Genomic DNA, 11,385 nt, shown 5'->3' with positions numbered 1-11,385 from the left:
TTTTTCTGAAGTCACCCCTCTCCATGGGCTGTTCTGACTCTCCATCGAGTTCTCAGCTCACTTGTTTAAATACCTTGCCCTGACTTTTGTCAGAGTGCAGTCACGTTAGAACGGAATATGGAGCCTGCACCAGCCTACTTTGTAGCCTAGAACAGTGATGGGGAACCTTTTAGCACTTTCAATGATACAAATAACATGCTGTGTCCTGTGTACCTAGGAGTATCAGTGGGTACTTTCTGCTGTTTTCTTTTAAGCCTGGTATAACTTCCTGTTTTTAAAACCTACTGTACATTTTCATGCCTTCATGCTTTTGCTGATTCTGGTCTCACTTCCTGGAACATCCTTCTGATTATCTTCCTGTAGAGTTGCTCCTTACTCTGGAGACCAAGTGAGTCACATCTTTGTGAGGCATTTCTGGAACTCTCCCTGACCCTGGCATAATTACCTATCCCTTCCCATGACATCTGAGTGGATCTCTGTTTTATTGTGATCAAAGTTTTCTACCTTGTTAAATTTTGGCATATGCCAGATATTAATTACCTTTTTATCCTTAGAAGCCAATGTAATGGCCCATAACTAGCTTTTTATCTCACCTCAAATTATGCTATATATAATATATTTGAGAATAAGAAAATACAGACGCATTCTGTGTATATATTTAAATACTGTGAGGAAATGGAATGATAACTAATCTGCCCTGTTGTGTTTACATCTTTAGGCACAGAATCCAAGACAGTCCTTGAAGTGTAATGAATAGGTCCTGAATACATCCGAATACATTCTATTTCAAAAGAGGCACAGTGGGCTTCTAGCAACATAATTTTACAATGGGGAATATATGTGCAAAAGTATGCTTTGAAAGGAAATCTCCATCAGTTACACATAATATTTGAAGATGATAATTTGAATGTATATTTTTTTTATTACTTAAGTGTTTAAAACTCCCAACTTGATGCACAACTCACTTTTTTTTAGCATGTTGGTTCTTTTCCTTAAAAAAAATCCACAGATGTTTTTACCTTGGCCTCAACCTCACCAACATCTGCACCTCTAATCAAAAGTAAATAGAACCTCTTTAAGATAACTTGGTTTTGGAACTGGGTCTTCTATATGTCAGAAAACACATTTGATGACTTCTAGTCATCAAATCAAATTTAAAGTTTATGGTTTACATGCAAAGACTTGTTCAAACACCTGAATACCTATGCAACTATTCAATTGGAATTGGAATTTGTCAGAAAATGGAGTAAACCACAAATAAGTAAGCCTTCTTTCATCCCAATTTCACATCGAATCTCTGTAAGAGAAGTAGAACACTCCACTGGAATCAGGTGGAGCTGGATGGAACTTCCAGCTCAGTCGTATTGGTACTTGGTTGGATAAGAACTCATCTTTGCTAAACTTTTGTTTTCTCACCTACAAAAGAGGAATAATAATGGCACATTTTAGAGGGTTTTGAATTGTGACTAACTACCCTACCTTAATCAGGATACAAATGAAGCCACTGGCATTTCAACAATCTCTGGCTATCGTTACAGAGTGTTTTAAAAGATGGATATGGGCACCCCCAACTGAAGGAATCTGCCCTATACCCCATTGTCCTGTGTAGAAATGATGCAGAGGGCAGAAGGTCTGGAGGGAAGAGGGTGCGGTAGAGGACAGGGGAAATTTGACCATGGCATTAGGAAATACTGCCCACAAGGGGAAGAGCTGCAAGGTGCTGAGCTCTGGCATATAAACCAGCTCTCCCACTAAGCCTCAGGGAAATGTCCATTTCTCACCAGTATATGACAGAGAGGCTTTTTGTTAGAAGAATAAGAAGACCTCTGAGTTCTACTGGGGGTGAAACAAAAGCTGTCCATAAGGCCCAGCATCTGTCCTGCAGAGCAGTTTTAAGCTTTTGGTTTGATTTAAACCCCCAAGGGGACCCATTAATTTCACCACCATCAGAACTAAAAGGAAAAGACAATCTGCTAACACAGGCGCTCTGTCTTGCTGCGTTTGTTTTTGGTAAAGGTCAGAAGTGGTGCTGTTTGGAGCCAATAATGGATAAACTTTTTAAACATCCTTGAATCAGAGCTTAACCTGCTATGGTGTCAAAATCACCACTGAAGCAGTCACGCTGACAGAGCTGGAAATATCTCCCTTTGCAATCACAGAGTCTCATACAAGCCGCCTCTATAGTAAAATCCTCCCTCCCAGCTGAGGAACCAGTTGCTATGGTAACAGTTATCGGCAGCAAGTGGTAGAGGACCATCCCCACCGCAGTACTTTTCCTACTTGCAAAATAATGTCAACACTTTAATCAGGAAAAATAACAGGAAAGAAAATCCTTTGCTGTGGACACTCACAGAGACTTGCTCCACTAATCCAGTTCCCTGCATCACCCCAGCAACTGACATCTACCAAAAATAATTTTCTTTTATCAATCCTGCCCCTTACTAAAAGTCTCCCTCTGTTTGGACTGAACTGGTAGTGATGGTGTCCTTCTTTAGTTCTTCCTAGATGTTCATAGGCAGACAGGAGTCAGGTTGGCTTTAGTAACTACCAGAGCCCTATTCACCCACCCTTCATGTCTAGCAACCAACAACTTCAGCCAGGTATTCATGTGTGAAGATAAATGCATTACCTTCCCCTCTGAACCAGCTCTCCCCACTCACCTTATCCTATGGGGAGGGCACTTTCCCCCAAAGCCCCAGATTTATAACTTGGGGACTTGTTTTACTTCCCTACCTGTGCTGTTCTGCAGGTCCCACCAGTTGTTGAGTTATTTCATACAACTTTGTCATATTGTCTGACTTCAACCCTGCCTCTGCCCTCCCTGGAAATTGTTCAAGTACAGAAAGTTCATACACACACTTCCTGTGCTAACCTCGCTCCTGACATCATATTGTCTCTACTTTTTTCTTCCTGATCTGTTTTCTCACCTCCTTATTTTAATATGTCTTTCTTTCTTTTCTCTCTCTTTTTTCCTTTAAAAACAGAGAGGCCCTTGTAGGGTGAAACTTGCTCTTACTGAAGAAATGGTTATATAAAGTGCTTTAGGGTAGAAGCTCAGTCTGAAGAGCTTGAAAGTGGGGGGACTTACATAATGTTGCATAAGTCGAAGGGAAGAATTCTTGTGTCACTTCCGCAGATGAAGAAGGGAGGAACCAGAAGTGTGAGGTCTCCAAAACATTAGTGAAATGAGCACAGTCAGAGATGCCTGATTAGAGTGGGTTTTAATTTTTTTCTTTTGTCTACTTGGTGAGTTTTGTGTGTTCCCATGTGTGGCAACCAGTGGTCATAGGTGGGGCTTTTCAGAGACGGCTGTTTCTAGATCGTGTGACTCTGGGGTTAATTGTGTGATGCTGAGATTAAGGGTGTGTGATTGCTAAATTAAGCCACTGGTTAATTTGGCATAGTTCTGAGTGTGGATCAGGGGAAGGCCCTCCCTGCCTGTGGGTGGCACCACCCAAAGGGTGGGTACTCTGGATGGATACGAAGGGACAGAAAGAAGGCAGGCCAGCTGTTGTTCTCCTTGCTGCTTTGCTGCTTTGCTGCCCTCCTGACTTCTGCTCGCCATGAACTGTTTCTCCTCTTTGATGCCCTCTGCCATGCCACCCTACCTTGGAGGTGACCAGATGACTATGGACTAAAACCTCAACAGACTGTAGCAACAATAACCTTCCTTCCTTAAATTTGAGTGTCAGGTATTTTGTCTCAGAGAAGAGAAATGTAACTAAAACCACAATGTTGAGTGAAATACACCAGACACACAAGGTTAAATACCATATGGTACCTCTCACTTGAGTGAGGCAAAGTATAAACAAAGAGAATAACAAAGGATGGATAGGCGGGGACAAGAATATGGGTGTCTTTCAATAAGGAAGTGATCCAGGGGAAAAAGGCATGAGGGGTAAAGAGGAAAGGAAGGGGAAATAAGTATAATAAAGATTTGCCATGTTTAGGAACCTAATCATATCAATCAATGTAAACATTATATGCCATAACATGAGCTAAGATTAATAATACCAACAAGAATGAAAAATAGGATAGGAGAATTGGAGAAGGGAGGGATGGCGGAAAGGGAAGATTAAAAAAAAAGAACAAGCTGTGGTATATACACATAACTACTCCCCAAGATGAATGTAAACAGTATGAACTGCAAACATGCTCTAATCAAATAAAAAATAAATATATTTTTTAAATTTAAGAATAAAAGCAGGAAAACATATTAACAAACAGACATCCATTTACAAAATAACATAAGAACAATACAAGCTATAAAGTGTTACAGACAAAGTGGTAGGAAATTAACATTGATTGTTGTATTATGTACTGATATCTTCAAAGTGGTTTCTCAGGAAAACAAATAGAGACGTGCAAGATGAATCAAATAAGTAATCATTAACTGTTCCTTTCAGTAAAGTGGTAGAAGTCAGTAGTTATCTATGATAGCTATCCTGTATATACATACATACATAATTTCCCCTTCTTTCTTTTCTCTTTTCCTTCACCCCAGTTGCTCTTTACTTTTGAGCAGTCTCCTTTCGGTTCACAATGTCTATCATACCTCCTAATTTTTATTCACTCTTTCAGGTTCTTACACTAGTGAGACAATATGTTGCTTACACATGGAGGTCTGATTTATTTCACTTATGAGTATGGTCTCTAGTTGTGACCATTTACCTGTAAAAGCCTTGAGTTTATCTTTCTTTATAGCTGAGTAACATTCCATTATATGAAAGTACCACAATTTTTTATCCATTCCTCAGTGGATGGACATTTGGGTTGCTTCCACAATTTAGCAATTACAAATTGTGCTGCTAATAAACACAGGTGCACACATATCGCTGTGATATGATGTTTTCAGATCTTCTGGAAAAATATCCAGAAGGGGACTAGCTGGGTTGAATGGGACCTCTAGACCTTAAAAAATAAATTTAAAATTAATACAAAGAGGTAGATGTCAGTTATTGCCTCAGACAGACAAAGGAGCTGAGAGAAAGATATTATTACAGGTAACTAAATTACATAGAGATTGATAGGCAGATAGAAAGGGCCCAGGTCCAAGATGAGTCAAAACATGAATGAGGCAAACCAGACCTGTGGTGAAGGTACGAGTTGATAGAAACAAGGCCCCAAGGTGGAGACATGGTGGCTACACCCATAAGCCTCCCCAGAGACACAGCTCAGGTCTACACCGTTTGGTCCAATAAGCCTGAGCAATATAACAAACACACAGAAACAAAGTAATGAACATAGAGACAGAGGACCAGAACACTTTGACCCTCACTCCTGTTCTTCCAGAAATGCCTGCTGTGTACCCTTGCTACTTACTTACCTTGTTTTTCTGTTAGATCAAAGTAGCTAAGTGACTGTACTTGTAATTCTAGAGCATAGGTTGATCAGTTTGACCCCCAGTGACATGTGATGAGATATTACTCTATAAAAACCCCACACAAAGAGCCTCAGTGGCAACCCACCTTCAGGACCCCTTCTGCCTCTTTGGGGCTTTTTCTTAGTAAATTTTTCCTACTCTTAACCTGCTGTTGCCCTCAACTCCATTCTTCAGTGTCCTGAGACTCAGCACATCTAACAGGTTAGGCTCTACTTCCCTACAACAATATGAATAAGTTGGAGTAGTAAAAAGTTCTGAAGATCTTAGGAGGACCCTGAATTCTCATTTGCCACGTGCTCAAGCATTTCAATGGACATTTATATAAATCTCTGAGATGAACAAGGCCCCAGCTGGTATACAGCTTGTACTCTGTTGAATTTTTGGAATTTTATAGGCTGCTTTAGTCTTCTGTGGTCCAAATGACAGCATAAAAAGATAAGCAAGGGGCTGGGGATTTAGCTCAGCGGCAAAAAGCGCCTGCCTGGCAAGCGCAAGGTCGTGAGTTCGGTTCCCGGTACCGGAGAAAAACCAAAAATCAAAAAAAAAAAAAAAAAGATAAGCAAGTAAATAAATAATTTTTAAACGTATTAATTAAGTAATTTTTAAAGATGGTGAGAAAAAGGTCATGGATTATATATTGTCATTACAACCTTTAAAAACTATTCATTGGGCAAAATAAGAACTATACTAAAATAATTAGCTGTGTTTGGCAGTAGGATTACAGGTAACTTTTCTCTTTTTCAAACATTGCGTAATACAGTTACATTAGTTTAAAATTTTTTTTTAAGTTTTATTCTTTCATTAGCACACGTTTGCAGGACATAATGGTCACATTCCTTGTGTGAATTTCGTACGTGTACATGACATATCTTAATTCCTTTTCATCCTCCTTCCCTCCCCCCATCCCCTCCCTCCGTCTTTTCTGATCTCCTTCCCATTTGAGGAAAGGTAATTATATAGGCTATCTGCAACCATGACAGCATCTACTTAGGACATCTTGTTAAGGAAGCATTAATTTCATGATTTGAGTGCTCTTTGCTGAGCTTTGTTTCTTATAGCTGAAAACATTCCTGATAATATGCATGGAGGTAGGATAGATTAGAAGATTGGAAGGAAAGAAATGCATGAAATTTATAAACTGGCTTTGTTACTGGCCACTTAGGTTCATAAGCTTAGATCAAAGGAGACCATATTCAGTATTTTGGTAAACAGGAAAAAGTTAGCTTCGTGGAGGTGGTGGGACCTGTTTGCCTCAAATCACCAGCTCACCTTGTGTAGGTGGTAAAGGTTTTTTATAGTAAGAAACAGGAGTACAGAGAGATAATCTAGATCTTGCTGTATTGCTTCTACCAATCTTCACTTTCTCCTTTCTGGCGGAAAGGAAATGGGCCTCCTGCCTCCTGAAGCCAGAATCTGTGGATTCTGTCACTTCATCTGGCCTGAGGAGAGGAGGGGTGTTGGTTATATGCTCAGCAGGAGAAATCTTGGATAAGTTGTTTATCTCTAAAAGAAAAAAAATCTAACTTTTCAAATTCCATTTTGAACTTCTGGTTACAACTTGAGTTCTGTAAGTTACAAAGGTTATGTGAATATGGTAACATCATAAATGTTACTTAATGATGAGGTCACTTCTGTATAAGTCTTCTTCAAATTAATCCATGGCTTAACTTTTTAAATATCTCTCTGTCCCTGAAAATAAGATCAATTAACCTTTTCTTTGCTTCTAAGTTATATGGACTAGAGTAGGGAAGAATATTAATGAGATTTTCTATTTATTGGTGTCTAACAATGTGGTCCTTTAAAAATGACAAAAATAAAAACAAAAATAACAATGGTCACCTTCATTTAGTAAACTGTATCCTAGAACTTTTGTAAGAATACCTGCATCCTGAAAATTCCCAGTATTTCAAGTTGCAAACTGTTTTTCCTCTTTATTATCCAGTGGGTGTGATTCCTGTGGAGTCACTCTATTCTGTAATTCTTAGAAAGGCGGTGTGCGCATGATACTGGATAGAGAGTAGGCAGAAGAAATTCAGTAACAAGGGGTGAAAGCTACTTGCCAGGATTTTCCCCAGTAGATGAGATGAGGAGGTAGGAGTAGAACTTAGAGCTTCCCAAATTGTTACTTCTTAGCTTAACTTTCAGTCTAAGTGATGGTTCTTAGCAGAGGTAAATTTTAAGTTTTTATTGTATGTACATATATAAGAAGCAGCAGAAATCAATGTTTCCTTTTGTATTATTTGGTTTATTGGCACCATTTAAATATATAAAATGATCACAGTTATCAAAGGGAGTTTGTACCTGTACATGATATATCTTGGTACCTCTTCTTTTCCCCATGCCTCTCCGCTCCCTTCAACTCTTCTTGCCCTCCTTATTTACGAAGCTTTGTTTCCATTTTATCCTTCTTTTCTCCTTTTTGTCTTTTCCTTTCCTTCCTTTTCCCCCTCCCTTCTCCATAGTCCTTTTCTTTTCAATAATTTCTTCCTATTTCACAACATCTATTATACATGCTTTTTTCAGGGCAAGCTATTACCACCTTTATTTGCTCTTGGTGAAGCATAAGAAAACCAACACCATGTCCTTCTGCAGAAGGATGACAAAGGGCCACCCATGGGCCACCACAGTGTGGGGAGCTGGTCACAGCTCCCCCTCCATGGTGAGGAGCCTGGGCACCTTTGAGAATGGGCTCTGGGAGCCCTACATTTTGATTCTTATTGACACTTTCAGCTTCTCACACCAAAAAGAAAATGCAATATTTAGATGTTTGTCTGATTTATCTCACATAAGAGTATGGTCTTAAGGTCCATCCATTTAGCTAGAAATGTCTCAAGTTAATCCTTTTCATTGCAGAGTAGTATTCCATTGTACAAGAAAACACATCTTTTTTACCCATTCATCAGTTGATGGGCATTTGGGTTGATTACAAGATTTAGCAATTATAAATTGTGCTATTATACACATGGGTGTGCATATATCAGTGTGGGATGATGCGTTTAATTCTTTTGAGAAGATACCAAGAAGGGGAATAGCTGGGTCCAATGGGAACTCTAGTCCTCCTTTTTTGAAGAATCTCCACCACTGATTTCCATAGTGGTTGCACCAGTCTACACTCCCACCAACAGTGGAGAAGAGTTTCCTTTTCCCCTATCCTCACCATCATTTGTTATTGGTTGATTTCTTGATGACAGCCATTCTTTCTAGAGTGAGATAGAATCTCAGCACTGTTTTAATTTGCATCTCTCAAATGACCAGTGATGTTGAAAAGTTTTCTTTTTCTTTTCTTTTTTTTTTTTCTTTTTTTTTTTTTTTTTTTGGTACCAGGAATCAAACTCAGGACCTTGGGCTTGCCACACAGGCACTTATGCCACTGAGCTATGTCCCCAGCTCAAAAATTTTTCATATATTTGTTCACTGTTCCTACTTCTTCATATGAGAAGTGTGTATTCATCTCAGGTGACCAGTTTTGTATTGGGTCTTTAATTTTAGGGATCTTATTTTTTTAAATTCTTTATATGTTCTAGACATTAGTCTTTTGTCTGAGAAATAACTGGTTAAAAATTTTTCCTATTCTGTGAGTTGTTTTTTTCACTCTGTTGGTGATTTCTTTTGCTGTGCAAAAGCTTTTTAATAAAATGAGAACCCAGTTGTTTATTCTTTGTAGTATTTCCCTTGCAGTTGAGGTTTTGTTCTTGAAGTCCTTGTCTACATTTTTGTCTTTAAGAGTTCCACCTAGTTTATCTTCTGGCAGATTTAGCATTTCTGTTTAGGAATCAATCTAAGGAAGTAAAAGATCTCTATCCTGAAAACTACAGTACTCTGAAAAAGGAGATCAAAGAGTATGTCAGAAATTGGACAGATAACGCTTGCTCTTGGGTAGGAAGAACAGATATAGTGAAAAAGCGGGGCTGGGGATTTAGCTCAGCGGCAAAGCGCCTGCCTGGCAAGTGCAAGGTTGTGAGTTCGGTTCCCGGTACCGGAGAAAAAAAAAACAAAACAAAAAACAAAAAACAAAAAAAAGTTATAGTGAAAAAGCCATACTTCCAATATTGTTATACACATTTAATACAATCTTGATCAAATACCATTAACATACCTCACCTATCTAAAGAAAACATTCCTGAAATTCATTTGGAACCAGAAGAGACCTTCAATAGCAAAAACAATTCTAGGCAACAAAGGCAAGGTAGGGGGCATCACAGTCCCTGATTTGGAATTATACCACAGAGCTACTGTGATAAAAACAGCACGGTATTGGCAAAAAAAAAAAAAAAAAAAAAACAGATCTGAGGATAAATGGAACCGATTAAAAGATGCAGAAACAACTCCAAACACACTCAGCCACCTTATTTTTGATAAAGGGGGCAAACATGTTCACTGGAAGAAAGATAACCTCTTTAATAAATGGTGCTGGAAAAACTGGCTTTCCACAGGCCAAAGACTAAAACTAGACCCATGTCTCTCACCATGCACTAAACTAAAATCAAAGTGGATCAAAGATCTAAATATTAAATGAAATGTTTCCTAAATTCTTACTTTAGATGAGCTTCAAGAACAATGTCTAGAGTTTCAGTATGGAACATTATGAAAAATGAAACTGAACACCTGAATTAGGTTCTAAGAATAGGCTGAATCCACTTCCAAAAGAAATGAATAAGACAGATCTGTCACTCACATAAAATACACATATGGAAGATGTCAATTATTTAGCAAATGTTTTCTTATATCAGTGGTATAATTTTGTGGTTTTTTTGGTATCAGGAACCAAACCCAGGGCCTTGAGCTTGCCAGGCAGGCGCTGTGCCATTGTGCTACATCCCTTAATTTCAGTTTAGTTATACCCTCTAGCCTGTTTTGTTACAGCTCTTAACTGTCTGTAGATGGATGACTGCAATATATCCCGGTGGAATGACTTCCCAGTTCGTGGATAAGTTCACAGGATTAAAAGAAAAGCTCTCAGCTATTCTCTGCTTCTCTTCTAAGCCTCAGCATTTTCTAGCTCAGACATTTTGGCACGTCTTCCTATGCCTGAGCATTTATCTTTGATTCATCAAATGCCGTGCAATGGAATCCACACATATAATGTCCACTTAGCCTGACTCAGCTGTGAAGATTTGTCTGCTGTTTCACCTCAGCCCATCAGGTGAACCCAGAGCCACGAGGACACCACCACCAAGCCTCATCATAGACAGTGCTCTGCACCTAGCCAGCTCTCTCACCTCTTTGTTCACGCTTTCCTCAAGGGCTCTGCTTGTCAGAAATGCCCTGCAAGTGCCCCAAATCCCACTCAACTTAAGCAAGTCCAGTCCTCACCTTTAAGATGCTCTCAAGCACTGAATCAGAGTAAGCGACCCACCCTGGTAAAAAGGCCTACAGAGGCACAGCCCCGCAAAGCCTCCATGGATGTATCAAATGCATCATACATTAGTGAGTTACTTTAATCTCAAGCCAACGAGTTTGACGTAAAAGGGAACAATTTCAATCGATTGTAAGAAAAAAATTATTTGGCACAAAATGATTTATTCTAATTCATATAGTCCATGAATTGGTGTCAGTAGCAAAGTTGTGGAATACTTTCCCCAAGATGATAGAGTATTCCTGGAGTTCTCGCTTTATGGTGAGTCGGGTAGAACAGTACTGCACGTTTCTTACAATGTGGGCCAAGAAAGGCTCTTGCTCCCAGAATCTCTAGGGAGAGCTTTGTTTAAAATGCAATTTCTTGGATTCCACCCAAGACCTAAATCAGACTCTTGGTGAGGGGGTACTGTGGGAGCATGTATTTTCACCAGGTTCCCAGATGATTCTTAGCCAACCTCAAATATGAGACCTGCAGATTTAGGGAACAAGAAATGTTACTAACATCACCCAGGTTTCCCAAATGAGCTGGAGCCCCAAGGTTCTTGTTAAACTGACTCCCAGGCCCCTCCCCTGGAAATGCGTGTCTTCCTCAATGCAGGTAGGTCCTGAGAATCAGCAGTAAATGCCTTGGTGATTGCTAGGCT

This window comes from Chinchilla lanigera, unplaced genomic scaffold (assembly GCF_000276665.1).
Source record: "Chinchilla lanigera isolate Chin_1 unplaced genomic scaffold, ChiLan1.0 scaffold00010, whole genome shotgun sequence".
Taxonomy (NCBI): domain Eukaryota; kingdom Metazoa; phylum Chordata; class Mammalia; order Rodentia; family Chinchillidae; genus Chinchilla; species Chinchilla lanigera.
The sequence above is the reverse complement of the archived record's forward strand: the minus strand, read 5'-3'. Positions refer to the sequence as shown.